At 46.7% G+C, this 26,870-nt stretch overlaps 1 protein-coding gene across 1 annotated transcript in view; it reads right to left on the bottom strand.

The window, feature by feature from the left end:
- CASP7 (caspase 7) overlaps positions 1-16,104 on the bottom strand; it is a 97,372-nt gene extending 81,268 nt beyond the window's left edge. The window contains exon 1 of the mRNA XM_068258211.1: positions 16,013-16,104. The gene's annotated coding sequence lies outside the window, so the exon portion shown is untranslated. The remainder of the gene's footprint in view (positions 1-16,012) is intronic.
- Positions 16,105-26,870: the final 10,766 nt, after the last annotated feature.

The following is a 26,870-nucleotide window of genomic DNA, read 5'->3' as shown; positions in this document are numbered from 1 at the left end:
AGCATGCAGCTAATCTGACAATGGGCTCTATTCACAAAACCATGTGCGGTAATGTTTTTTTGGTCGTAAACTTACCGCCTGCGGAAAACACCGAAAAATTTCCACAGTCACTAAAAATGTTCTGCATGTTTCCCGCATGCGGGAACAATGCGTAAAAATTTTTGGGAAACATGCGGAAACCATGCGGGAAAAAAGTTGCATTAAAAAACTTGTCCAAAAAAGAAAGTCCACCAAACACAGCATTAAAGGCTCCAGACTCCATTTAAGTCAATGGGAAGCGAAATATATCACCAAGTACTAGTAGGTGATAAAAATTCGGTAGTTAAGTTAGAAAAAAGGTGCCTCTTTTTTTTGTGAATTTGGATTTTTTTGCGGAAACTACCGACTTTTGCGGACTTTTACCGCATTTTTTACGCATGCAGGTAATTAATGCATAAAATTTCACGCATGCGGTAAATTTCATGCGTAAACATTTGTGAATGTCAAGATGTTTTTTTTCAGTCGGGAATTTACCGCAAGTGCATTTCCGCATGCGGAAAATCATTGAGAATAGAGCCCAATGTCAGAAACCCCTGATCTGCAGCATGCTTGTTCAGGGTCTATGGCTAAAAGAGTCAGCGGATCAGCAGGACAGCCAGGTAATTCGTATTTCTTAAAAGGAAATCCATATGGCAGTAGTGTGACAATAATATCAGAAACCCCTGATCTGCTGCATGCTTGTTCAGGCTCTATAGCTAAAAGTGAGACTGTGGGTCAACACAACAGCCAGGCAGCTGGTATTGCTCAACAGAAAATACGGTAAATATGGTAGCCTCCATATAATCCTAACCTCGGGTTCACGTTAAACATCTGTGATTTTTTTCCAAGTGTGACCCTAGCCAGAGAGAGAGAGAGAGAAAAAGAAACAGTGAGGAGCCAGGGATGGGTGAGAGATAAGCAAACTCCTGCCTGGGGATAGCTCCAATAGAGTAAAGAGTAGGACAGTCTAGGTGACTCTTCCGAACGGCTGTCTACTTTGTCAATGTTATTGCATGCCTGTTAGGGATGATCAAAGGGATGCAAATACTTCTGAGGTAATGCAATTTTGTAATGCAAATATATGCAGTTTGAAAATGTACCAATCAATTTAAAGGGAACCTTAACTGAACGGGGGTAAAGAGTTTCACTTACCTGGGGCTATTACCAGCCCGCTGCAGCAGTCCTGTGCCCTCGGCGCCGCTCTGGAATCCTCTGGTCCCCCGCTGTCACTTAGTTTCGTTTTTGACGACTCTCCAGTCCCCGGCCGTCATGCGTATTATTGGACGCATTCACCAATTCAATTAGCGCTATTGCGGACCGCAACGCATACAAAAATACGCGTTGCCGCATTTCGCATGCGTAGATATGCGGCAATGCACATTTTTGTACGTGTTGCGGTCCGCAATAGCGCTAATTGCATTGGTGAATGCGTCCAATAATACGCATGGCGGCAGGCGACTGGTGAGTCGTCAAAAACGAAACTTAGTGACAGCGGGGGACCAGAGGATTCCAGAGCGGCGCCGAGGGCACAGGACTGCTGCAGGGGGCTGGTAATAGCCCCAGGTAAGTAAAACTCTTTACCCCCCCGTTCAGTTAAGGTTCCCTTTAAACCCGGGTTTAAACTGATTGGATCATTTTCAAACCGCATATATTTGCAAACAAATTTGCAGACATTTGCATATCATTGAACATCGTTACCTGTTAGCCAGTTACCAATCGCTGCTGGCTGGTGTTAGGCCTCCTTTCCTCGGACTTCTGATAGGCAGTGAAATGCCTCTCAAACTCTCTCAACTGCTCACTGCTGCCTAGTAACTGCTTGTTGCTGCATGATAACTGCTTACTGAGCACACAGCTCAAAAGTTCGTGGAAAGGAGGCCTTAGGGCCCTTCCACACGAGCAGTTTATAGGCAGTGAAAAGCCTGTTGACCTCTCACAACTGCTTGCTGCTGTTGGTAACTGCTTGCTGAGCACATAGCCCAACTGCCCATGTGAAAGGGCCCTTAACCACCACAACCACAGTTAAGCGATCGTTCCCTGCCGAGTCACAGGGCAGAGCTCCGTGATCAACCTGCTAGCCGCGATCGCAGGCTGTTAGTAAAAGAAAGGGGGGGGGGGGAACCTTTGTTTACATTTGTACATCGCTGTGATCTACGGGGACACTCGGCTGTCCCTCAGAGCGGCTTGGAGTAAAAGCCCTCTCATAGGCTGATGCCTATAAGGCCTCCTTTCCACGAACTGTTGAGCTGTGTTCTCAGCGAGCAGTAAGCAGTTATCATGCAGCAACAAGCAGTTACCAGGCAGAAGCCTATCAACAGTTCGTGGAAAGGAGGCCTAAGAGGCGGGGAAGAGGAAGGATTGCTGTCCTATGTCAATTTAGGACGAAAAAGGGGGGAGGGAGGTAAAACGCGTTATATTTTTTTTATAAAAAAAAAAAAACAAAAAAAAACAAGCGATCGAAGCAACGATCAGATACCTCCAAAAGCATGTCCTGTTAAGGACAAGAAAAGGAGGAAAGACTCATTTGTGAGCTTAGTTGTATGGTTGTGCAGCAAGCTGTCAAAGCTGCACAGCACTGATTTGTGAAAAAATGGCCTGTTTTTTTTTTTTGCAAATGCGGTAAACTTTGTGAGGGTAGGAACACACTAGGCAGTGTGAGAAAGGTAGCGTTTTGCTGCATACGAGTTTGTGCATTTGCGTTCTGTGTTTTTTCCAGCACATGCGGTTTTCCTGCATTTTGGGTGCGTTTTAAAGCTTTTTCAGTTAACGTATATAAATCATATATGCGTTTTGTATGCATGTTGTTAATGAAATCACTAGGAAGTCAACAGGAAGCATAAGTACATCAAACTTTTTTTTTTTTTAAAAGCATACAATAAGCACTAAAAACGCAATAACTCTGCGTCACAATTGACTTTCATTATGTGTGTTTTAGATGCATTTTGGGAAAATATGCAGCGTTTAAAAAAAAGCGTATTGCAGAACACAAACACATGCGTTTTTGCATGCAGCCCATTGAACAACATACGTGTTAACACTAGCGTTTTACGCAACTAGTTTCTGCCTAGTGTGTTCCTACCCTGAATGGACAATAATTAAGGTATTTACTGCACAAATCGGTAATTTGGCACACTAGTCAGTAATTTACTTTTTCCATGCAGTCATAGAGCACTGGCATTGCAATAGGCATGCAAGTGGCAATCCTTAAAGTAAACTTGAGGCGAGAAAACATTTGATACATATCTGGGGCTTCCTGCAGCCCCTTTCAGGCTGATTGCTCCCTTGCCATCTTCCCACGCTGCCTGGATCCTCCGATGGCGGCCTGATCATTTTGCAAGTCGGTGCAGGGAATGGGGCGCAGCCGGACTGCATCTGCACCGACTTGTGAAATTACCAGGCCGCCTAACAGAAGATCCAGGCAGCGTGGGAAGACGTTGAGGGAGCGATCAGCCTGAAAGGGGGCTGCAGGAAGCGGAGCAGTGCTTTTCAGCGCTGCTAGCTTTGGGCGCAGCCAGCGCCGCCATAGACTGTAATGGGAATCAGTCTATAGCGGCGCTCAATGAGGAAGGTCGGCTCCGTCAGAAGACGGAGCCGAAGTTGTTTAAAAAACACAATAATTCGGCCTCCAGCAATAGCTGGAAGCCGAATTATTTCATTCCCCCACCATCCATGTCGGCCTGGAGGGGGAATAGTAATTAAAACGCCCCGGACTTGTGCAGAAGCAGGACCAGCCATTTAACAGCTGGATCCTGCGCCCAAGTCTACCAGCGCCGTATTCAAATGTACGCGCAGGAAGCCCCAGGTATGTATAAAACTTTTTTTTGTTTTCTGCATTATTGAATGCAGTAATGCATTGTGAATGGAACCCAATGTAGTATTAAAGTGACCTGGGAATGATCAGCCTTTGGTGAAATAAACAGTAGGCACCAGGCACCCACCCCTCATACTGTATGCATAAAATATTATACTTTATCCCTCTGGCTGGTCTTTGGCCATATGCACTGCTATGAGTTATATCTATTGATTTGTGTTGATTCTGCAAACTAGTTATCAATACTAATTGTCACTTTAATGTAACAAATAAAGCTGTAACATTGTAGCACTGGCTTCCCTCTCCAGCACATGGCAGCTGGCGATTGGCAGCACCTGTAGCTGGTCCCTTATCACAGCTGATCTGTACTGATGTATGATAGAGGCAGAGATGGGAGACAGGAAGGAAAGCTGCTCCTGGGCATTTGGTGAGTGTTGCATATTTGTGTTGTAAACAAAACTGTTTGTATTGCATTATTTTCACATTTACTATTATACAAAAGAGGAAGTGTGGCATCAGTGGGAATTCACTGTGTGGTAAAGCAGCAGTCATCTGTGTATGAGGTGTGTATGAGGATCTGCAGATATAGACTATGAGGCCTAGTGCACACCAGAGCGGTTCTGCTGCGGTTTGCGATCCGCTTGCGGGTGCGGATCTGCTAGGGTAATGTATTTCAATGGGCTGGTGCACACCAGAGCGGGAGGCGTTTTGCAGAAACGCATACTCCCGGGCTGCTGCAGATTTTGGATTGCGGATGCGTTTCTGCCTCAATGTTAAGTATAGGAAAAACGCAAACCGCTCTGAAAAACGGCACTTCAGAGCGGTTTGCCAGGCGTTTTTTGTTACAGTATCTGTTCAGTAACAGCTTTACTGTAACAATATATGAAATCTACTACACCAAAACCGCTACACAAAACCGCAAAACGCTAGCTGAAACGCTACAGAAAAATAAGAAAAAGCGTTTCAAAATCTGCTAGCATTTTGCGGATCTGCTAGCGGGTTTTGGTGTGCACCAGGCCTGAATGCATTTTGCAGGAACAGATCTTTTACAGATACTGATCTTTTGAATGTGTACAGCATCTGTGTGGGCAGCATCTTGCAAAGAGTTTTATGATCTGATGGGGAGTTCAGCTCCATAGAATAGACTGTGTAGGTGTGGTTCTCATACTACATGGAAGGGGGTAAAATTGGTCTAAGATCTTTCAAGTGTGTACACACCATTACTCTCTGCTATAGAAGATACTCATCAGCATAATCACCTTTAAAGAAAAACATTTCTTTGTTACAGCTGATATAAATCTGCACTGTTTCTCCTTACTGATTCATGGAAGCAACCTATTGTTAATCTCCTGTGCTTTCAAATGACCTTACCTGCGGTGGCAGTCAGCTGACACAGGGAGATATCAAATTACCACTTACTACAGATGAGGAGGCATTAGACAGGCTAAACTCTCTCTAAATAAATCCAGAAAGCATTTCGATATCGTTTCCTTCTGTCCTGTGCATGTGTCGCTTTAAATACCCCCCCACCCCCGCTGCATCTTCCACCACCCCAAATCACTGACAGCCTGGCCTCCTCAAATCAGCGTGACCGAAGAGCAGTGGCTCACTGTGACCGCGGGTGCGCTTCAAATGCAGGATGTGACGTCAGTAGTCACTTCCTGCCATTTAAAGAGCACCCGCGGTCACTGTGAGCCGCTGTCTGTGTCTTTGGTCGAGCTAATCTGAGGAAGCCTGTGAGTTGGGGTGGCGGAAGACACAGTGGGGAGGAGGGGGCAGCTTATTGCGGTCACACATACAACCTGTGAATGTAAACCGCCGGATGCGCCCGGCTTAAACAGATCAAGCCGCCGGCTTGCTTCGTGTCTCGCTCTTCTCCACCTCTTGCCCTCTCTCCTATAGAACACTGGGGAGGGGACATGCGTGTCCCCCCAGAGTCGTTCGTCGGAATGCCGCGACGAACGACACTGGGGGGGACACGCATGTCCCCTCCCCAAGGCTCATACGAGAGAGGGCAAGAGGGGGAGGAGTGCGAGACACTCACGAAGCAAGCCGGCGGCTTGATCTGTTTAAGCCGGGCGCATCCGGCGGTTTACATTCACAGGTTGACGTGAAGTAATTATGATTGGAATTAACATCAACAGCGCCACCTGCCGGATGCGCCCGGCTAACGGATAAGTACCAAAAAAACGCCTCTGCTTGCGTTCTGCAATGAGCGTTTTCAAATGCATGTTTTGTTGCATAGTTTTCCAAAACGCACATAATGAAAATCAATGATAACACAGAGGTATTGCACCCCATGTGTTTTGTATGCGTTTAAACAAAAAAAAAAGTTTGTATTTCTGCTTCCTGTTGACCTAGCAATTTGCATAAAACATGCATTAAAAAAGCATGTAAACCGCATATGAGATTTATATATGCCAACGTATTAAAACGCACGGTCTGCTCTACTGCAAAGGGCCTGCGCAGTAGAGAGGTTACGATCGGGCTCTGATATCACCGCCGTAGCCCGAACGAATGCTAGTGCGCCTGCGCTGGATCGCGATAGGTTAATATTGCCCACGCACCCTTGTCAATGGAGTTTTGGGGAGCCAGTGCAGGATTCCCCCAAGCTTCAGAGGATGGGGAAGCCTCATTGGGACTCTGAGGCTTACCCCCCGAGGTAAGTATACCCCAGAGGTTGTTTTTTTTTTAGTTTTTTTTTTATTTGTTACAGGTTTTCTTCTAAAGTCCACATGCTCAGGACTTTTTTACAGTGAATGTGTTGTGTGTTAACAGTCTCAAATCAGATTTGAGAAGCATTGCAGCTGGGCATCTTAACCTGCAGCAGTCCGGCGTCTGGTTCACATGATTTTTCTGCAAGCATGTACAAAAGCATTCAGCCAACTGTAGCGCTGCTTCACGCTGTTCGCTCTGTATGCTGTGCTTTTGATCCTGGATGCTGCTGGGATCGAAACGCAGCATTTGCGCCAGGGATGGGGAGTCTAAGCCATTTTGGGCACCTGCAGTCGATGGTTTCATAACCTGAGGAGCCAGATGATTTTTGTTTTGACTCCACAGCCCTGGGTTGCACAAACGATAATAAGCGACAGAACCAAGGGCCTATTTGAATAGGCAGCGCTTAAACGGCAAGCACTGCAGCCGTTGTTTACCGCTGCCCAGTCGCCCTTAAAGGGAAGGTTCAGGGAGGGTGGGTAAAAAATAAAAATCAATTTCCACTTACCTGGGGCTTCCTCCAGCCCGTGGCAGGCAGGAGGTGCCCTCGGCGCGCTGACGTCATCAGACGTCCTCCGGGCTCTACTCCGATGACGTCAGCGCGCCGGTGTGGGACGCAGAAGTTCCGGGCCTTGGAGCGCAGAAGAGCCCGACCTGGCAGCCGGTCTGGCCAGGTCGGCCACCGGGAGCCTGCGGAGCGGCAGCGAGGGCACCTCCTGCCTGCCACGGGCTGGAGGAAGCCCCAGGTAAGTGGAAATTGATTTTTATTTTTTACCCACCCTCCCTGAACCTTCCCTTTAATTACTTGTCACGTGACTAATCAAGCTCTCAATCATTAGCCTATCCTGATTCGTTTCAATCCAATGTTCCTGTTCAGCCCAGGAGAGCTCTTGCTCACTGCACAGGAACAGAGATGCCTGTAAGGGCTCTTTTCCACGAACTGTTTCTAGGCAGTGAAATGCCTCTCAAACTCTCACAACTGCTCACTGCTGCCTGGTAACTGCTTGCCACTGCCTGGTAACTGCTCACTGCTGCCTGGCAACGGCTTGCTGAGCACACAATTCAACAGTTCGTGGAAAAGAGTCCTAAGGACTGATGCACACAATGAACGTTTTTAAAAGCGCTAGCGGTTTAAAAACTGCTTGGGTAATGTATTTCAATGGGCTGGTGCACACCAGAGCGGTTCGTTTTTTCCACAAATGTAAACTCGGGGGCCGCAGCATTTTTTTTAGACTTCTGAGGCGTTTTTGCCTCAATGTTAAGTATAGGAGAGTGGAAAACGCTCTGAAAAACTCTAGATCAGATCGGTTTTCTAGGCGTTTTTATTACAGAAGCTGTTCAGTAACAGCTTTACTGTAACAATATATGAAATCTGCTACACAAAAACCATCCAAACACCGCTAGGCATGTTAAGAAAATCTCTCTAAACATGTCTAGAATCGCTCTGAAATCTGCTCTAAAAACCTCTAGCGTTTTGCAGATCTGCTAGAGCATTCATGTCAAACTCCGGCCCGTGGGCCAAATCTGGCCCTCAAAGCCATTAAATTTGGCCCCCAAGTGGTTTCCCCACTTTGCATTATGTTTGGCCCACTCTAGACCACCAGGGAAGCTATATTGGAGGTAGAGCCCTAGAGCACCAGGGAAGCCATATGGGGGAGGGAGGGGGAAAGCTCTAAACACTAGGGAACTATATTGGGGAAGGTGGGGGTCACTAGACACCAGGGACCTGTACAGGGGAGGGAGGAGGACCACTAGACAACTGGGAACTGTATACGGGTTGGAGGGGAACCATTAGACACAAGGGAACTTTATAAAGAAGGAAGGTGGCCAGTAGACATTGAGGTTGGCAGTGACTAGGTCCCAGTGTTCAGTTTCGGCCCACTTTGTATTTGCATTTGACACCCCTGTGCTAGAGGTTTTTGGTGTGCACTGGGCTTGGGCTTGTTCACACTATGGCCTGGTGCACACCAGAGGAGTTTTTCTGAGCGTTTTGAGTTTTTAAATCTGCTGCTAATGTTATCCTATGTGTCTGTGCACACTGGAGCAATGAGGTTTTGTAAAAAAAACCATAGCATTACATTGGGAAGAGCTTTTGAAAGGTTTCAAAAGCACTTCCCAATGTAATGTTATGGGTTTTTTTTTTCCAAAACTTATTGCTCCAGTGTGCACAGACACATAGGATAACATTAGCAGCAGATTTAAAAACTCAAAACGCTCAGAAAAATTCTTCTGGTGTGCACCAGGCCTAGGAGAGCTTTTCTGAGCGTTTGTGATTTTAAAAACTCTTGCTAATGTTATCCTATGAGAGTGTTCACAGTAGAGCGATGTGATTTTGTAAAAATCCCCCGTAGTATTGCAAGAGCTTTTAGTCTCTAGCATTTAAAATGCTCTTGTAGTGTGAAGGGGCCCTTAAGGCTCATACACACATCAGACCATAGTCTTTGGAAAATGAAAGATCACAGACCAATTTTACCCCCTTCCATGTAGCATGAGAGCCATACCTACACAGTCTATTCTATGGAGCTGAACTCCCCATCAGACAGAAATCTTTGCAAGATGCTGCACACACAGATGCTATACAGACACAAAAGATCAGTATCTGCAAAAGATCCATTCCTGCCAAAGATCCGTTCCTGCAAAATGCATTCATAGTCTATGAGATCTGCAGATCATCATACACACCTTGTTTAACAGACATTCATCTGCAGATCAGATCCACCAGGATGGCTTTTCAGATCTGCAGATGATTGTCTGATCTGCAGATGAATGTCAGTTAAACAAGGTGTGTATGATGATGTGCAGATCTCAGACTATGAATGCAATTTGCAAGAACGGATCTTTGGCAGGAACAGATCTTTTGCAGATACTGATCTTTTGTGTCTGTATAGCATCTGTGTGTGCAGCATCTTGCAAAGATTTCTGTCTGATGGGGAGTTCAGCTCCATAGAATAGACTGTAGGTATGGCTCTCATACTACATGGAAGAGGGTAAAATTGGTCTGTGATCTTTCATTTTCAAAAGACTATGGTCTGATGTGTGTATGTGGCCTTAGAAAAGAGCTCCTAGTGGGTTCCAGGCATGAGCACTTTGCAATTTGAAAAGCTCTCACTAATGTAATGCTATGGGTGTGATCCCACTTGAGCGATGAGATTTTATAAAAATCCCTCATAGCATTGCATTAGCAAGAGCTTTTTCAAATCACTAGCGCTTAGAAAAGTCTGCTAGTGGGTTTGAGCCCTCACAATAACTCCTCTAGTGTGAATCACCTACTGGGAATAAGCCAGCAGTGAACACACACTGCACACTTGAAAGACCTATAAAGGTGTCCACCTCCAGAACAAATGCTGATAGCTACGGCTCACACCTATTGAGGTGCGTACACAACTCTTGACTTTGTCGCCTGTCCCAATCATCAAGAGCGACATCGGTGGCTGGCCTGTAGCTCTGCAGCTGACATGTTCTGTTGCTATGCGGGGAGGCGGAGGGACGATGAAGTGGCACGTGCATGACATCATGCAGTGGGCGGAGAGCAGCGCAGACAATTCGATTACTTTTTGGCTGTGTTGAGATTTGCTCACAATGCAACTTACTTGGTGTGAAAACGCCCTAAGGGGCTTTTCACAATGGGGAGCTGTCCGAGTGATTTCCGAACCGCTGGCGATCGCTAGCACTTTGAAAAGTGCTAGTATAATTTGTATAGTATATGGCAGTGATCTCCCTGCAGTGATAATCAGCAATTTGAAGAAATCGGAAATGCGGTGCATGCAGTGATTTTTGCCGCGATTGTGGTTTAAATGTAAAAATAAATAAAACCCCAGAATAAATTTATAGTAGCTGGATAGTGTATGGTCAAGGCCTCCTTTCCACGGACTGTTGAGCTGTGTGCTCAGCAAGCAGTTGCCAGGCAGCAACAAGCAGTTTTCAGGCAGCAGTGAGCAGTTATGAGAGTTTGAGAGGCATTTCACTGCCTATCAACAGTTCGTGGAAAGGAGGCCTAAGGGCTCTGACACAGGAGCGAAGGGTTTGAATCACGGCTCTTCCTTTTCCTAGTCAGTGTGGAGACCTTGGGCAAGACGACCTAAAACTGCTACTGCCTATAGAGCACATCCTAGTGGCTGCAGTTCTGGCGATTTGAATCCCCCATTAGGAAAGTGCAGTATAAATGTTATTTGTCTAACTGTTCTGAATGATACTTTTATAAAAGGGCACTTCAAAGTGTCTCAATGTCCCCTTAACTAGCTAGACCAGACAAATGCTCTGTAAAAGCACCAACATAACACTAAAAAAAAAATCTTTTAATATTACAAGATACTGTTAAAAATGCCACAATTATGCTGATGCACAGTACAATAAAACAATACACAACTATAAATATGAGCGCCTGGCTCAGTAGCACACCAGCTGTGTGAGGATCACACCCTCTCCCGCTGATGTCAGCACGTGTTACTCAGCAACATTTATGTGTTTTCGTAGCGACAGCTATGTTCGTCATGACCAGACGATATTGAAACATTTGGACACATTCATCCCAGAAACTGAGGCCTGGGTCCACCCCATCATAGTTGAAGCATTGACCCATAGGGAAACAGGAAATCAACATGTGTATGGGGACGGTCGGTTCAAAGGGCCCCAGGGTAAACTTAAACTGTATCCGAGATGAAAAAATAACTATAACAAGTAACTTGTCTATATATCTTATCTAAAGTTTAGATAGTTTACACAACAAATCTAGCTTCAACGGTATATGATTATTTCTTCCTGTGATACAATGAGAGCAGCCATATTCTGATTGTCCTCATTACACAGGCAAGCTGCTCTGCATCTCCACCCCTCAGCCTGTAAAACTCCACTACTCTCCTCCCCCTTGCCTCTGAAATCTGCCTGTTAATGCCACCGCCTCCTCCCCAGACTGAGCTCCCATAAGCACTAGCTACATGGGACTAAGAATGCCTAGGCACTGGTGGAGCTGTGGGCGAGGCTTGTTTAGGTTATAGGGAATTAGGGTATTAAAAGTATTTGGCTTGAACAATGCTCTATAAACTAAATGTAAGGGGCACAATTATTCAATGAGTAACAGTTTCTCGGTTTCACTTTAAGCTGGACTGCTCCCAGAGGCGAGTGGCAGACAGGGTGGAGGCATATACGTTACCTGATTCAATGATGGCCCAGTTGCCATGGTTTCCTCTGCTTTCCTCCTTTCTTCCTGGTGGTGGCAACAGCAGAGCGCCTCTTCCCTCCTTGCAGGCATGGATGTAATGATCTGACATCACATGCCTGATACGATGGGGAGCGAGCCGCTACAGCAGAGAGTTTTTCTCCACCAGGAAGAAAGTGAAGCGGAGGAAACCATGGCAACTGGCCGGGCGTGGAATCGGGTAAGTATATACCTCCCTGCCACAATCCACATTACCCAGCAGCCTGTGGCACCACAAAATAAATTTTTAACTTGGGGACAGTTTCTTGGGGGACCCCTATAGACTTGGAGGCCCGGGGCAATGCACCCTTTGCCTTAATGGAAGTGCTGGCCCTGTATGGGGAGTAACTGAGCCTGTAGAGTGGAATTGCAGCAATCATATTTATAGTTTTATTGTACTGTGCATCACAGCCTAATTGTGGCAATTTGTTATATCTATATCTCTATCTATCAGTGTTCTCCCCAGACATTTTTTTCCAGCCGGGTGGCATGAAATAGTAGCCGGGTGGGTTGAGATAAAAATGCAGGGCAACTCTGCTTACAGCATGTGAGGAGGTGAGCTGATGACAGCCGGGTGGTCACCAAATCTAGCCGGGTGGAGCACCCGGCTAAAAGAGCCTGGGGAGAACACTATCTATCAATATAGCTCATTTTTGATCTTTAGGTTCTGGTTCTGTGCTGAAGCATTCGGAACTGCGTTGAGCAATGGGAATCCCAGTGACTCACTTCCTGCCCAGCAGGGGGCAACGCTATGCATATTACTCTGTCGGTGCACTCTGCTTCAGGGTCATATGATTGCAATGGGATGAGGCATGAGCATCGCATCCCCACCACAATGCAAAAAATGGATGTAAAACCGGCCTTCGAGATCTGTACACACACAGGGGATGTTGAAATGATCTGATGTGTCATGACTGTCTTTCAAAATGCATGAGCATCATCAGCAGTCTCTAACTGGCGTTCACCTCTTTTCTTTAAAAGATGACCGACCAGCAGATAGATCCCTCTCTGATAGAATCTGATCAGAGAGGGATCTATGGCTGCCCATACTCTGCACACAGATTTTGAATCTATTTCAGCATGAAATCGATGCACAACCTGTGGAGCTGCCTCTCCTCCCCCGGCCAGCCGCAATACATCACCTGTCCGCCGGCACGAGTCCTCGGGGCTGTGCTGTCCCTTTCTCCAGCTGGCCTTCTCCGTAGTCTCTTCACTTCCTGTACCGCGCGGAAGCTCAAACAGTAGAGGGCGCTCTGTTTGAACTTCCCCCTTCTCACAGGACGGGACATGAAGTGAAGAGGAGATGGAGAAGAAGGCCAGCTGGAGAAAGGGACAGCACGGACCTGGGGACTGGTGATAGTATTTCTGCGTCGTCAACGCCGAATCGAACACCGCGCTCCCAACCCGCTGGCGATCGTGCAAAATTTTATGACTGGACAGATCAACTGAGTCAATTTTCAGGTGGAAATCGGTCGATTGGTCAACATTTGCATTAACTATTTCACAGCAGATTCGATCACGGTGATCAAATCTGTTGTATATCGGCAGGAAATCAACATAGTGTATTGGTACCTTTTTTACACAACGTCAGTTGGAAAGATTGTTCATCTGTCCTTTTTGAAAGATGAAATCTGCCCGTGGGTATAGACCTTAAAGGACAACTATGAAATTTAACTAAAATACTAAATGCCACATATTTCCAGTAATTACTAGCAAATTGCAATACAAAGGCTTGTTTTTCATCTTGTCATAGTTTCTTCACATAAAACCTGATAATTACAGAGAACCGTTTTCACTGTGGGCAGAACCACAGAAAGCCGAGCTATAGTGTGTGTGTGTGTCTCATCAGTTGTTCTTGTGGCTCTCTCTGCTTTACACAGTTCTGAAGTAAACAGAGATTGCAGCAAGGAAGAGCTCATTTTGAATAGTGGGTGTAAGCATCCAAGTACAGGAATAAAGTAAGACTCCTCCCTTCAGATCTTTTCTCTGTACTCAAACTCCGGCCCACGGGCCAAATCTGGCCCGCAGAGCCATTAATTTGCCTCCAAGTGGATTTCTCACTTTGCATTATGTTTGGCCCACTCTACACCATAAGGTAAGCTATATTGGAGGTGAAGCCTAAAGCCTAGTACACACTAGCAATTTTGATAGGCCAATCATTGGTCAATTTTACCACCTCCGTGTAGTATGACCATTTACCTATATAATCTGCATAGAATTGAAAATCTGTTTGGCCCTTATACTACATGGAGGTGGTAAAATTGGCCAATCAAAATTGCTAGTGTGTACTAGCCTTTAGATAAACAGGGAAGCTATATGTTAAGGGGGAGGGGAAAGTAATAGAAACCAGGGAACTGTATATGGGAGAAGAGGGGAGCCACTAGACACCAGGGAACTGAGGAGGCAGGGGGGGGGGCACTAGACACTCGGGAACTTTACCAGTGAGGGAGGTGCTCACTAGACATTGAGGTGGGCCCGTGACTTGGTCCGAAAGTTCAATTATGGCCCTCTTTGTATTTGGGTTTGACACCCCTGCCACTTTTAGATATTAGGGCTGGTTCACACTTCTACATGCCACTGATTCAGCAGGGCGAGTTTCTTGTGGCCATGGATGGCTTCCCACTACTAAGGTAAATGTCACTTAACTTTTTTTTTTAAAGTCACTTCAGGATTGCTATAACACTCTGTCACAGCCTGTGCCCGACACGGATGTTCTGCTTTGCTGCAGGCAACACTGATTTTATTTTTCTACTGAGTTTTTTTTTTTTTTTTTTTTTTTTTTTTTTTTTTTTTTTATACTGTCTTACTCAATTTTGAATGGAAACTTAAGAGGAAACAAAGTGAAACTAATGTTTCCAGTTTAACTTGCCTGAGGTTTTTCTCCAGCTCCCTGCAGTCTTTCTGGTCCCTTGGTGTGATCTATTCCGCAGCTGTACCCTTGCATGCGATGCCTGGTCCATGCGACTCCTCGATATCACTCTGTGGTTGTACAGTTTGTAAAAATTGCAACTGGTTATGCGCCAAACACTCCCAGCTAGAGGTGCGCAATTGAGGATGTGTAGGGCAATGCAGGCACAGTAGCCCACGACTGGCTCAGCCCGCAGCGTCCGTAGGGGCACAGGTGCAGAACATATCACATTGGAACAGTGAAGGATCTGACCGACTACAAGGGGCTGGAAGAAGCCCAGGTAACTTAAACTGGGCAGATTAGTTTTACTTTAAATACCCTTTAAAGGAGTTATCATTCTACTTACCCGAGGCTTCCTCCTGCCCCTTGCAGCCAACATGTCCCTCACAGCATCCCCACTCGCAGCCATCGGCCCAGGGTCCCTGCCGGTGCAGAGGCCGACCTCCTCTACTGAGCCGATGTCAATCAAGTCCACGTTGTCCGCAGTGTTGTTCTGCGCTTGCACAATACGCTGCGGACAACATGGACTTGATTGACCGCAGCGCAGTAAGGATGATCTCGAGGTCGGCCTTTGCACCGTCGGCTACCACAGGCTAGCGGCTGGGAGGGACATGTCAGTTGCAAGGGGCTGGAGGAAGCCCAAGGTAAGTATATCATGGGGCAGCACATTTTGATAACTCCTTTAGGTAAGGGCTGATTCAGACGGACGTCTGCGTGGCGTCGCGTCTGGGGGCGTTGCGGCGGCTGCGCGGTCAGGCTTTCAGTAGCCTTCGGTCGCGTCGTGATGCGGTCGTGTTTTTTTTTTTTTCTTCCCCTAGGGGAACATTGGCCGTCGCGGTTGGCCGCTCCCTGGAAGCAACATGTCGCTTCCAGGGGCAGCCCGAACGCTCGCGAAAATCGGGACCCGAACGCCGTGTTCGGGTAAGCGTGCAAAAGCTCAGTGTAAACGCTCCCATTCACTTGAATGGGAGTGTTTACCGCGACGTTCCGAACGCTTGCGGTAAACGCTCCGCAAGCGTCCGTCTGAACCAGCCCTTAGTCCTTCTAAATGTGGAAGTGGTAAGCTAGTACAATCTAGATTGTATCATTAATAGGCACATTGAATGATTAAAAAGAAAAAAGAAATCCTTGCTAACTGAAAGGAATGATTTAAATGCTGAATGGCATAACTAGCTGTGCTCAGTCAGGGGTTAATCCTCAGAATGTCTGGTGACAGATCTAGCCGGGGACGAGGCTTCTGGCGGGTATTTGCTGCCTGCACAAGTGACACACAGCAGACAAAGCACAGGAGAAGAGCCAGGCTACAGCCACGCGATGATCAGGCAATATCATCATTATTAGCCCTCTAGATTAAATTAATGTAGTTTACCTTGCGCTGGACGTGTAGCTTCCTCTTCCCTCTCTTCTTGTCAAACTTTCCGAAGTTTCATTTTTGCGTCCCCGCCCAGTGAGGAAGCTTGTAGTGACGTACCCTAGCCCCTGCCCTCCCCTGGCCTTCTCTGCGGGTTCATACATACCCCTCCCCTTTCCCTGGCTCATTAGAGATGGGAAGTTCGGATCTTTTCAATGATCCGGATGATTCGAATCGGATCATTGAAAAGATCCGGATCTTTGATCCGAATCTCGGATCATTTTACAAGGGAAGCATTCGGGGGTTGAAATGACTAGCAGGGCAGGAGAAGGAGAGGGGGGGGTGGACACACAGAGAAGGGGAGAAGATGTACAGAGGGCAGGGAGCGGGCAGAGAAGGGAGGAGGGAAGCAGAGAGCAGAAATGTTTGCTTGCACACAATACCCACATGCTGCAATCATATGCTTTGCATATATTTCACCTATATGCTCATCTGTATACCTTGAATGGAAACGTCAAACAGTGAAAGAAAGCATTCCCCAAAGATAAGTGCAGCTGTGCTGAGTGCAAGAGGATCATATTACGCTGCAATCACAGTGCCTGCAAAGTTACTGAGCTATGCTGAGCTGAGCCAAAAGCTTCCAATGTGATCACTGTGCACAACTATGGAACAGGCAGCCTGTAATGAGCAGCACGTTATAGCCAGTATGTGTGCTCTACACACATCTGGCAGTGGCACCCATGTCCCCTCTACCTGTCCCTGCAAGGCTGGCTCCCCTGAGTCCCCTCCAACAGAGCGATCCATCTCTGCTCTGCTTCCAGGACCCCGCTCTGTTCGCTGAGAGGGGGCGTGTCGCTCCTGGCCCCGCCCATTTTGCGATCCGAATCACTCATTTTGATGATTCGGATGATTCGACTCACAAAATAGATTCGGATCAAAGATCCGAATCGTTCATGATCCGGACAACACTATGGCTCATGCATATTCAGGGGCGTAGCAATAGGGGGTGCAGAGGTAGCCACCGCATCGGGGCCCTTGGGCCAGAGGGGCCCCGAAGGGCCCTCCCTCTTACTACAGTATATGCTCTCTATTGGTCCTGTGCTCATAATAATCACTACTATAGATACTTTGAATAGTCGAAATCATTAACAAACTGATCCCCATCCCCTTCTTGCATCTCTGACACTGTAGTTGCCATTGGCAGGTTTTGGTGGGCCGTACCAATTGTTATGTAGAGTGCTTGAGGGGCCCCAATGTAAAACTTGCATCCGGGCCCACAGCTCATTAGCTACGCCACTGTGCATATTGCATTGATTGATGAAGGGATCCTGGGCTCAGGGCTGAGGAACGTGGGAACCAGACTCTCCTCCTGCCCCTCTCTTGTAGGTTTTGGTGGAGATTTGGTCTATGAAAGATGATGACTGACTAAAAGTGTCAAAACTTTACCAACATGTAATAACGTTTTCCAAAATGTATAGGAAATAGTGTTGTCCGGATCATGAACGATTCGGATCTTTGATCCGAATCTATTTTATGAGTCGATCATCCGAATCATCAAAATGAGTGATTCGGATCGCAAAAGGGGCGGGGCAAGGAGCGACACGCCCCCTCTCAGCGGGCAGCGGGGTCCTGGAAGCAGAGCTGAGATGGATCGCTCTGTTGGAAGGGAGGCAGCCTTGCAGGGAGACAGGTAGATGAGAGAGAGGGGACATGGGTGCCACTGCCAGATATGTGTAGAGCACACATACTGGCTGCAATGTGCTGCCCATTATAGGCTGGCTGTTCTGTAGTGCTGCACAGTGATCACATTGGAAGCTTTTGGCTCAGCACAGCACAGCTCAGTAACTTTGCAGACAGTGTGATTGAAAGGCAATATAATCCTCCTGCACTCGGCACTAAACAGCTGCACGTCACTTCTGGGAATGCTTTCTTTCACTGTGCGACCTTTTCTTTCAAAGTGTACAGATGAGCATATAGGTGAAATATATGTAAAGCATATGACTTCAGCATGTGGGTATTACGTGCAAACATTTCTGCTCTCTGCTCGTCCCTCCTCCCTTCTCTGTCCACTCCCTGCCCTCTGTCCATCTTCTCCCCTTCTCTGTGTGTCCACCCCCCTCCCCTTCTCCTGTCCACAGACCTGTCCTGCTGTTCATTTCACCCCGGAATGCTTCCGGTAGTAAAATGATCCGAGATTCGGATCAAAGATCCGGATCTCTTCAATGATCCGATTCGAATCATCCGGATCATTGAAAAGATCCGAACTTCCCATCTCTAATAGGAAAAGCATAGCTCCCAACTGTCCCTCTTTGGGTCCCCAGTCCATCTTTCTTCCTCATTTGTCCCTCTTTTAGGACTCGTGTACACATCTGTGTTATATGTACTTTTCTACTGAAAAAATGTGTTTAATTGACTAAAAAATATGAAATACATACATTTAAAGGATAGGAATAGAGTTTAAATATTAATATGAGGAAAAATGCACCAGGATAGAAAGGACCAGTGTGTTTTGAATTATAAAACATATATTTTTGTTAAATCTTTATAGTGTGTGTGATTGGGGGTGTGGCAGGGGCATGGCATGGTTAAGGTAGCCACTATCTGTCCAATTTCTAGCGAAAAATCGTTCGAGCGATAAGAAATTCTGATCGGATTGTTTGTAAATAACCTCCATTGATGGACACAATCGATTGAGTGACGAAAATTCATTCGGACGACATTTTTTTTCAAACCAAAATTTGGATTTTTTTTGTTGGTTGTGATAGATAGGAAGCAATTATTGGTTCGTTGATGGTGTAGTGAACGATGTATTACAATATTTCACTTCCGATCCGAATTTCTGATCGCTCAAACGATTTTTCACTAGAAATTGGATCATTAGTGGCCAGCTTTAGAGTGTACCTCTTCTTCTAATCTCAAAAAATATGGGAGGTATGGGTAAGGCTTTTACAAGGTGTCAGGAAAAGCTATTGCTGGGTGTTCTGTGCTTGCCCTAAAGGTCTAGCTTCCTCTCTCCTAGAGAACAGTGGGGGTGTTGCAAAGTTAGTGCTGCTGATGGGTATTATGGGATTCATTTATGGGCTGCATGACTTTGCACATGCTCAGTAGCATTTGTTTGCTATTTTGATGGGTACGCTGAAATGTTGGAACATTGGCAGGGTCGTATTTTGAATAAGGCACTGACTGCAGGCTCGTGCCTAGGGGTGGCCTGGTTATGAGAGGCGGGCGGCTCATTGGCCATCCAAAGTGCTCCCTCTCCCCACCCTGCCTCTCTCTGAATAGCGGCAGTTGGCATACATGCGTATGACAGGATGCTCATTGGCTTCATGCGTCCAATCGCTGACATCTCTCCCAGCAGCGCCCCCACAGTGGCCTCTCCATGGTTACGCGCCAGCGTGTCACATACTATAACCATGGAGAGGCTGATGGGGGGGGGGGGGGGGGGGGTGTCTGCTGCTGAGAGAGACGTCAACGATAGAACGCAATTACTAGGTAATGCCTAATGATGTTGATCCAGGGATTTTATCTGATTGCCATCTGGAGTCAGGAAGGAATTTTTCCCTTTAGGGGCTAATTGGACCATGCCTTGTAAGGGTTTTTTTTCGCCTTCCTCTGGATCAACAGGGATATGTGAGGGAGCAGGCTGGAGTTGTACTTTGTACTAGTTGAACTCGATGGACGTATGTCTTTTTTCAACCAAAATAACTATGTAACGCATGGAGACAGTGGGTATCCTGTCACGCATGCACACCGTTCACCAATGTTCAGAGAGAGAGGAGACACTTTGGCCGGCCAGTGAGCTGCCTACCTTTTTTGCTAACGAGCTTCTAAATTGGAGGGAGGGGCAGGTCAATATGTATCCTTTTGTCACCTTAGGTAAAAGGGTGTCACCCCCCCCCCCCCCCCCCCAAAAAAAAGCACTCGCTAGAGAATCTAGCGCTGAGTTTCCGCCTGTCCGCTCGGCATCTTCTTCTGCACGATTACATGCGACATGAACACTAGAGGGAGCAGGAAACTGACAAGACAGTCACAGTGCTGGAAGCTGGCGGGGAGGTGAGGGCACAGCTTCTACTGCACTGTGCTCTGCATTTATACACTGGGCTGGGGGAGCACAGGAGGGGGACGGGCAGATATTGGCACAAGGGTACAGAATGAGTCACAAAGTGGGGCAGAGGGATGCACAGTGGGATGCAGTTGGGAATGGGGGAAAGGTGGCAAAGAGGGACATGGTTTGCCGGTCCCTGGAGAGCTGACATCAAACGGTACTTTTTATGTCAGCTCTCCAGGGACCGGCGATTCTGCTGCTCTTCAGGACACCAACTTCCTGCAGCTGCACATGCACACACGCAGCAGAAGCAGGTGATCAAATACCCATGGGAGGAGGAGGTTCATTGAGGTCAGGGCTTAATTCGAGGGGCATGGCGTCCCTGGGACCAAGGCAATCCAGACAGTGGCCTGGAATGCCTTTGGTCTAAAACAACCCTGGGAGGGGGAAGCTACCTATATGGGAGGAGGGCTAACTAATATTGTGGCACATCTGGCTATCTGGAAAGAAGAAGCTACCTAATTAATGGGGCACATCTGGCTACCTATATGGGGGTACCTAATGGGGCACATCTGGCTACCTATATGGGGGCACCTAATGGGGCACATCTGGCTACCTATATGGGGGCACCTAATAATGGGGCACATCTGGCTACCTATATGGGGGCACCTAATAATAATGGGGCACAGCTGGCTACCTATATGGGAGCACCTAATAATAATGGGGTACAGCTGGCTACCTATATGGGGGCACCTAATAATAATGGGGCACAGCTGGCTACCTATATGGGGGCACCTAATAATGGGGCACAGCTGGCTACCTATATGGGGGTACCTAATGGGGCACATCTGGCTACCTATATGGGGGTACCTAATAATGGGGCACATCTGGCTACCTATATGGGGGCACCTAATGGGGCACATCTGGCTACCTATATGGGGGTACCTAATAATGGGGCACATCTGGCTACCTATATGGGGGCACCTAATGGGGCACATCTGGCTACCTATATGGGGGTACCTAATAATGGGGCACAGCTGGCTACCTATATGGGGGTACCTAATGGGGCACATCTGGCTACCTATATGGGGGTACCTAATAATGGGGCACATCTGGCTACCTATATGGGGGCACCTAATGGGGCACATCTGGCTACCTATATGGGGGCACCTAATAATGGGGCACAGCTGGCTACCTATATGGGGGTACCTAATTAATGGGGCACAGCTGGCTACCTTTATGGGGGCACATCTGGCTACCTATATGGGGGCACCTAATAATGGGGCACATCTGGCTACCTATATTGGATGGGGGCTAAATAATGTTGGACAAAGGGGGTAATGCTGGGAATATGTTTCGTTTTCCTGCTCGATAGATGCGTTCAATTGATAAATTCCGTCATATCCGATATTCCGCTCGGTCGTTTTACCGCTCGATTTCTCATAGAACTGAATGGAAAAAGAAAAACTAGTGGAAGAGAAGAGAATCAAGTGGTTAATCGAGCACAAAAAGCGATCGAGTGGAGAATCGAATACAAAAAACGTCTCGTGTGTTCCCAGCATAAGAGGCACACAGGAGTGTATTAAAAACTGAGTTAAAAGACAACTGTAGCAAGAGGGATATGGAGGCTGCCATATTTATTTCATTTTAAGCAATACCAGTTGACTGGCCATTCTGCTGATCCTCTGCCTCTAATGCTTTTTAGCCATACCCCCTGAACAAGCATGCAGCAGATCAGGTGTTTCTGACATTGTTGTCAGATCTGACAAGATTAGCTGCATGCTTGTTTCTGACGCTTTTAAGATACTACTGCAGCCAAATAGACCAGCAGGACTGCCAGATAATGGTTATTGATTTAAAGGAAAGAAGTATGGCAGTCTCCATATTCTTCTCACTACAGTTGTCCTTTAAAGGGGTTCTGTGGAGGCTAAAAAACCAAAAAAACTGACACTTACCTGGGGCTTCTATCAGCCCCCTGCAGCTTTCATGTCCCGCGCCGTCCCTCTACAATCCTCCGTTCCCCACCGACGGTCTGGTCTAATTATTCGTCTAAATTGGAATGTCCATACAGCGCTCACAACACACAGTCTAATTTGTCACAGATCAGCTATACTGGCATCTCAGGTGAACTCTTTAGCCATTAAACGTTGGTGAGAGTAGATTCAAGAGATTGAAGATTTATAAACAGTGGAACTTTATGTGGAAAATAACTCTTTAGACTGTGTGTTGTGAGCGCTGTATGGACATTCCAATTTAGTTAAGTTAAAGGGATAGGTATCCCTAGCCTGTATAGCGATCCACCTAAGAGCATTTGTGGCAATTAAAAATCTGGTGATTGAATATTGTGTAACTGAGGAGCGCCCAAACCACTTTTGTTCTAATTATTCGTCTAACTAGACGAATAATGCTCGCTCCTGCTCACGTCTCCGGAAGCTTACTGCGCAGGCGCAGTGTGAGCTTTTCCCGTACTGCGCCTGTGCAGTAAGCTCCCGGAGACATGAGCAAGCGCACGCGTGGCTACGGCCGTGCAGCCGCAGTCTAGTTAGATGAATAATTAGACCGGGAACGGCGGCAGGGAACAGATGATAGTAGGAGGACGGCGCTGGACATGACAGCTACAGGGGGCCGATAGAAGCCCCAGGTAAGTGTCAGGGTTTGTTTTGTTTTTTTTTGTTTTTTTTTTTACCCTCCATAGAACCCCTTTAAAGATTTGTCTCTATGGAAGATCAAAAACTATGCTTATGTACTTGAAAAGTAAAAAAAAAAACCTAGGTTTTTAAAGCAGACCTGAACTCTTGCACAGGAGAGAAATCTACCCTGTATTCACACTGTCCCTTTTCAGCAAGTAATGAGCTAGTGTAATTTCAGTCCCCAACTGTCCGAGTCAATATGTGAAAACAGGAGGTTAACCCTTTCTGTGTTACCAGGAAGTAACTACTCTGCAGCATCTCTGAGGGGCTCTATAAGCTGTATCAAGGAATTGCTTTTCTGTAAAGGTGGTTATGCTGTTGCTTATCTTTTAGAGCAGAAAGGAACCTAAATTCAGGTCCGCTTTAAATAATTACAAAATAAGACTGGGATTTCAGGAAAGCCCTATTTAATATTGGGACTATAGATACAATTGCTTATTCCATCAGTTTATTTTTCAAGTTTGCTTTAATACCGTGATGTGTGAATCTTGTACAGTTCAGACTTGGCCCAGTCTCTGGGTGTCTAGTTTTGTGGCCACTGAGTGCATTTGCTGTGTGCTGTTTGTTATGACAGCGCCAGCACAGAGGAAGAATGTAGCCTGACGTGCCATGCAGGCGGGCAGACAATGTATGCGCACCATATTTATCTGTTCTTGGTCTATTCTCTTCCAGTGACCTCATACAGTCCCGAGTCACAGCTCCAAACTGCATCCTTATTGTGTAAGTCACCTATCAGGCCTAGCTGGTGACAACAAGCGTGGCAGAGCCTCCTTCCATAAAGCAGAGTGTGACTTCACACCCGAGGCATGTCTCCAGTCCTCCTTCCTGCCGCAAGGACTTAATATATCCCAGATTCTTATACCTACAAGCATTTCCAAACATGCCTTAAAGGGAACCAGAGAGGATGCAATATACATACCTGGGGCTTCCTCCAGCCCCATACGCACGGATCGCTCCCACGCCGCACTCCTCCGCTGCCTGGATCAGCCGCCACCGGGTCCCGTCATTGCCGCAAGTTGGCCGGCGGACGCGGCCAATTCTCCGCATCACAGGGTGCTCTCCCCATACAGATACGCATGTGGCTGTTAACTGCGCAGCCGCATGCGTACATGTATGGAGGGAGCCCCTGTGATGCGGACAATTGGCCGCGTCCGCCGGAAGTGACGGGCCCGGTACCGGCGGATCCAGGAAGCTGAGGACGGCGGCGTGGGAGCGATTCAGGCTTATGGGGCTGGAAGAAGCCCCAGGTATGTATAAAATCTTTTTATTTTTTCACCCCCCCCCCCCCGTTCCTCTCTGGTTCCCTTTAAGGTGGGTAGGGGGGAAACGAGTTGAACTTACCCAGGGCTTCTAATGGTCCCCCGCAGACATCCTGTGCCTGCGCAGCCACCCACCGATGCTCCGGTACCCGCCTCCGGATCACTTTTGGAATTTCCGACTTTAAAGTTGGAAATCCACTGCGCCTGCATTGCTGTATCCTTGCTCCCGTTGACATCACCAGGAGTGTACTGCGCAGTCCCAGTATGGTCTGTGTCTGCGCAGTACACTCCAGGGTCCATATGCAATTCACATTTTCAGTCTCCTAGGAGATAAATTTTCATCTTCAATTTAAAATAACTTTCCAGCACTTTTCAACTAAAAAGGTAACAAAAAGTAGGTTAAAAAGTACTATCAAAATTATTTTGACTATTTTCTTGCGTGCTGGAGGCTTAAAAAGCATTTTATTGACACGTTTAAAAATTGTACCTAGGAAAAAACTCAGGTAAAAAGCGAATTGCATATGGCCCCTGGTGTCTTCAGCGGGAGCGAGGACAGGGCCACTCAGGTGCAGGGGTTTGCCAGAAGGTGGTTTTCCAGAGGTGAACCGGAGGCGGGGACTGGAGAATCGGTGAGCGGCTGTGCAGGCACAGGACATCTTTAGGGGACATTTGGGTAAGTTCAATTTTCTTCCCCCCCCCCCCCCCCCCCCCCTTAGAGTAGTAATGGCTCTTTCATACTGGGCACCTTATCGCAATGCAGCGGAGCCGAAAAGTCGCATTGCGTGGTAGTGTTGCGGTGTGACCATACAGGGAGGCATACATTACAATGAAAGTTTGCCTTACTACCACTGTAAACGCACACGTTGCTCTGTTAACGTGCTGCATGCTGTGCGCTACTCCAATGAAATACGCTTCACCACAATATGGTAACCCCATAAGCATGTCATTGCATCACATTGTGATGCGATGATATTGTCCGTTGCAATGCAGCAGGCATTACCGCATGCAGAACTTATTTTCCCAATTTTTGTTTTTTTTGTCAAATGTCAATTCACTAAGGCTGTTACCTCATGGCAAATGAAAATTACTGACTAGTGAGGTAAATTGCCAAACTTGCGAGGTAAATACCTCCAAATAGTGTAAAGTGGGAAGCCTCTGGATCCTAAAGAGGCTTTCCTCGTCCTGTTCAGCCATCTGAATCCAGCGCCAGCTCCCCCAGACACAGAGCGACAATAATCTTTACAATTTGCCTCTGCGCACATGTGCAGTAACGGCCGAGCCCAATCGTGTCTGCTCTATTGCACAGCTGCATACAGCTCGTGCCTGCGTAGTAGAGTAGACCCAATCAGACTCTATTTCTGCCTGAGCGGAGAGCCGGTACTGCGCTTGTGCGCAATGCGACAAGTGGCCGCCAAGAAGATCCTCTGTGTCCCATCGCTGGATCCCCTCTGCTCCGGAGGACAGGGAAGCCTCTTTAGGATCCAGAGGCTTACCCCCAGCGACTCTTTTTTATTTGTTACAGATTCTCTTTTTTTTTTTTAACAGTTAAACTTTATTGGTTTTTGAACATTACACAAGCAGAGAAAAAGAGCGAGGCAATGCAAGTACAGTGTCCTCCACAGCAGAGGTTACAATATCAGAACGTATTCACAGTCCACCAGACAATAATATATAGGAATAATTGAACAATGGTGGTTATAACACTTAGAGCCTAGTGCAACAGTACATGAGCAATTATTTATGAGACGGAAGGACCGACTTGCACCGAGAGGGTGAAACAAAGGTAAGAGAGGAGAAGGGCCGTAATTAGGGAGATACCGCAGGTATCTGGCCCGTGAGAAAGGAAGGAAGGAAAAAGGAAAAAAAGGTTTGCCTGTCTGCACCCACCCCACCCCCGATCAATGCAGGATCAATCAGTCAACGATAGGAATGAATTTGTCATTAGTAGGGTCTAAGATTTTGTTTTCCCAAATACCCCATACTTTATGGAATTTTTTGGGTGATTTCCTGTTTAAGTATGTGGTTCTGTATAATGGTAAGACGTTATTGATTGATCTGGCCCAGGTACCAACTGTTGGAATAGAGAATTTTTTCCAAAATTTTAAAATCTCCTTCCTTGCTTGAAAGCATATTTTGAGTAATCTCTGCTTATGTTTAGATATATTTTCCGTCTCCAGTTTACCAAGGAGCATTAAACCTATATCCAAAGGAAAGGCTGTTTCTAATAGAGTATTAATAGTTAGTAGTATGCTTTTCCACCAGAAAGGGATAATTACCGGGCATAACCAAAATATGTGTATAAAGTCTCTCCTCTATGAACAAAGCATCTCCAACATCTGTCCGAGTGAGTAGGCTTCATTCTGTTTAGTCTCGCTGGGGTGAGAGCTATTCTGTGCAGGAATTTGGATTGAATAAGTTGGTCATTTGCTGATATTACTGTAGAGGGGAGCTCCTCTAATATTGTTTCCCACTCCTTGTCGTCTAGGGAGGGGATGTCTGCCTTCCATTTGTTATAACATTTTTTTAGTCTAGAATTGTTAGTGTTAAGCAATTCAGAATAGATGGCAGAAAGGGTCTTGGGGAGGTCCTTTATCAGAAGGAGCTTTTCTAACCTGTCAGTTCGGCTCTCAACCTCCTGACTTGCAAACAGAGACCTATAGGCATGGTGAAGCTGTAGGTACCTGAATAGGTATCTATTTGGGAGGTCGCATTGGGTCTTAAAGAGAATCTGTATTGTTAAAATCGCACAAAAGTAAACATACCAGTGCGTTAAGGGACATCTCCTATTACCCTCTGTCACAATTTCGCCGCTCCCCGCCGCATTAAAAGTGGTTAAAAACAGTTTTAAAAAGTTTGTTTATAAACAAACAAAATGGCCACCA

The sequence above is a fragment of the Hyperolius riggenbachi genome, chromosome 10, assembly GCF_040937935.1.
Source record: "Hyperolius riggenbachi isolate aHypRig1 chromosome 10, aHypRig1.pri, whole genome shotgun sequence".
Taxonomy (NCBI): Eukaryota; Metazoa; Chordata; class Amphibia; order Anura; family Hyperoliidae; genus Hyperolius; species Hyperolius riggenbachi.
The sequence above is the reverse complement of the archived record's forward strand: the minus strand, read 5'-3'. Positions and strand labels throughout refer to the sequence as shown.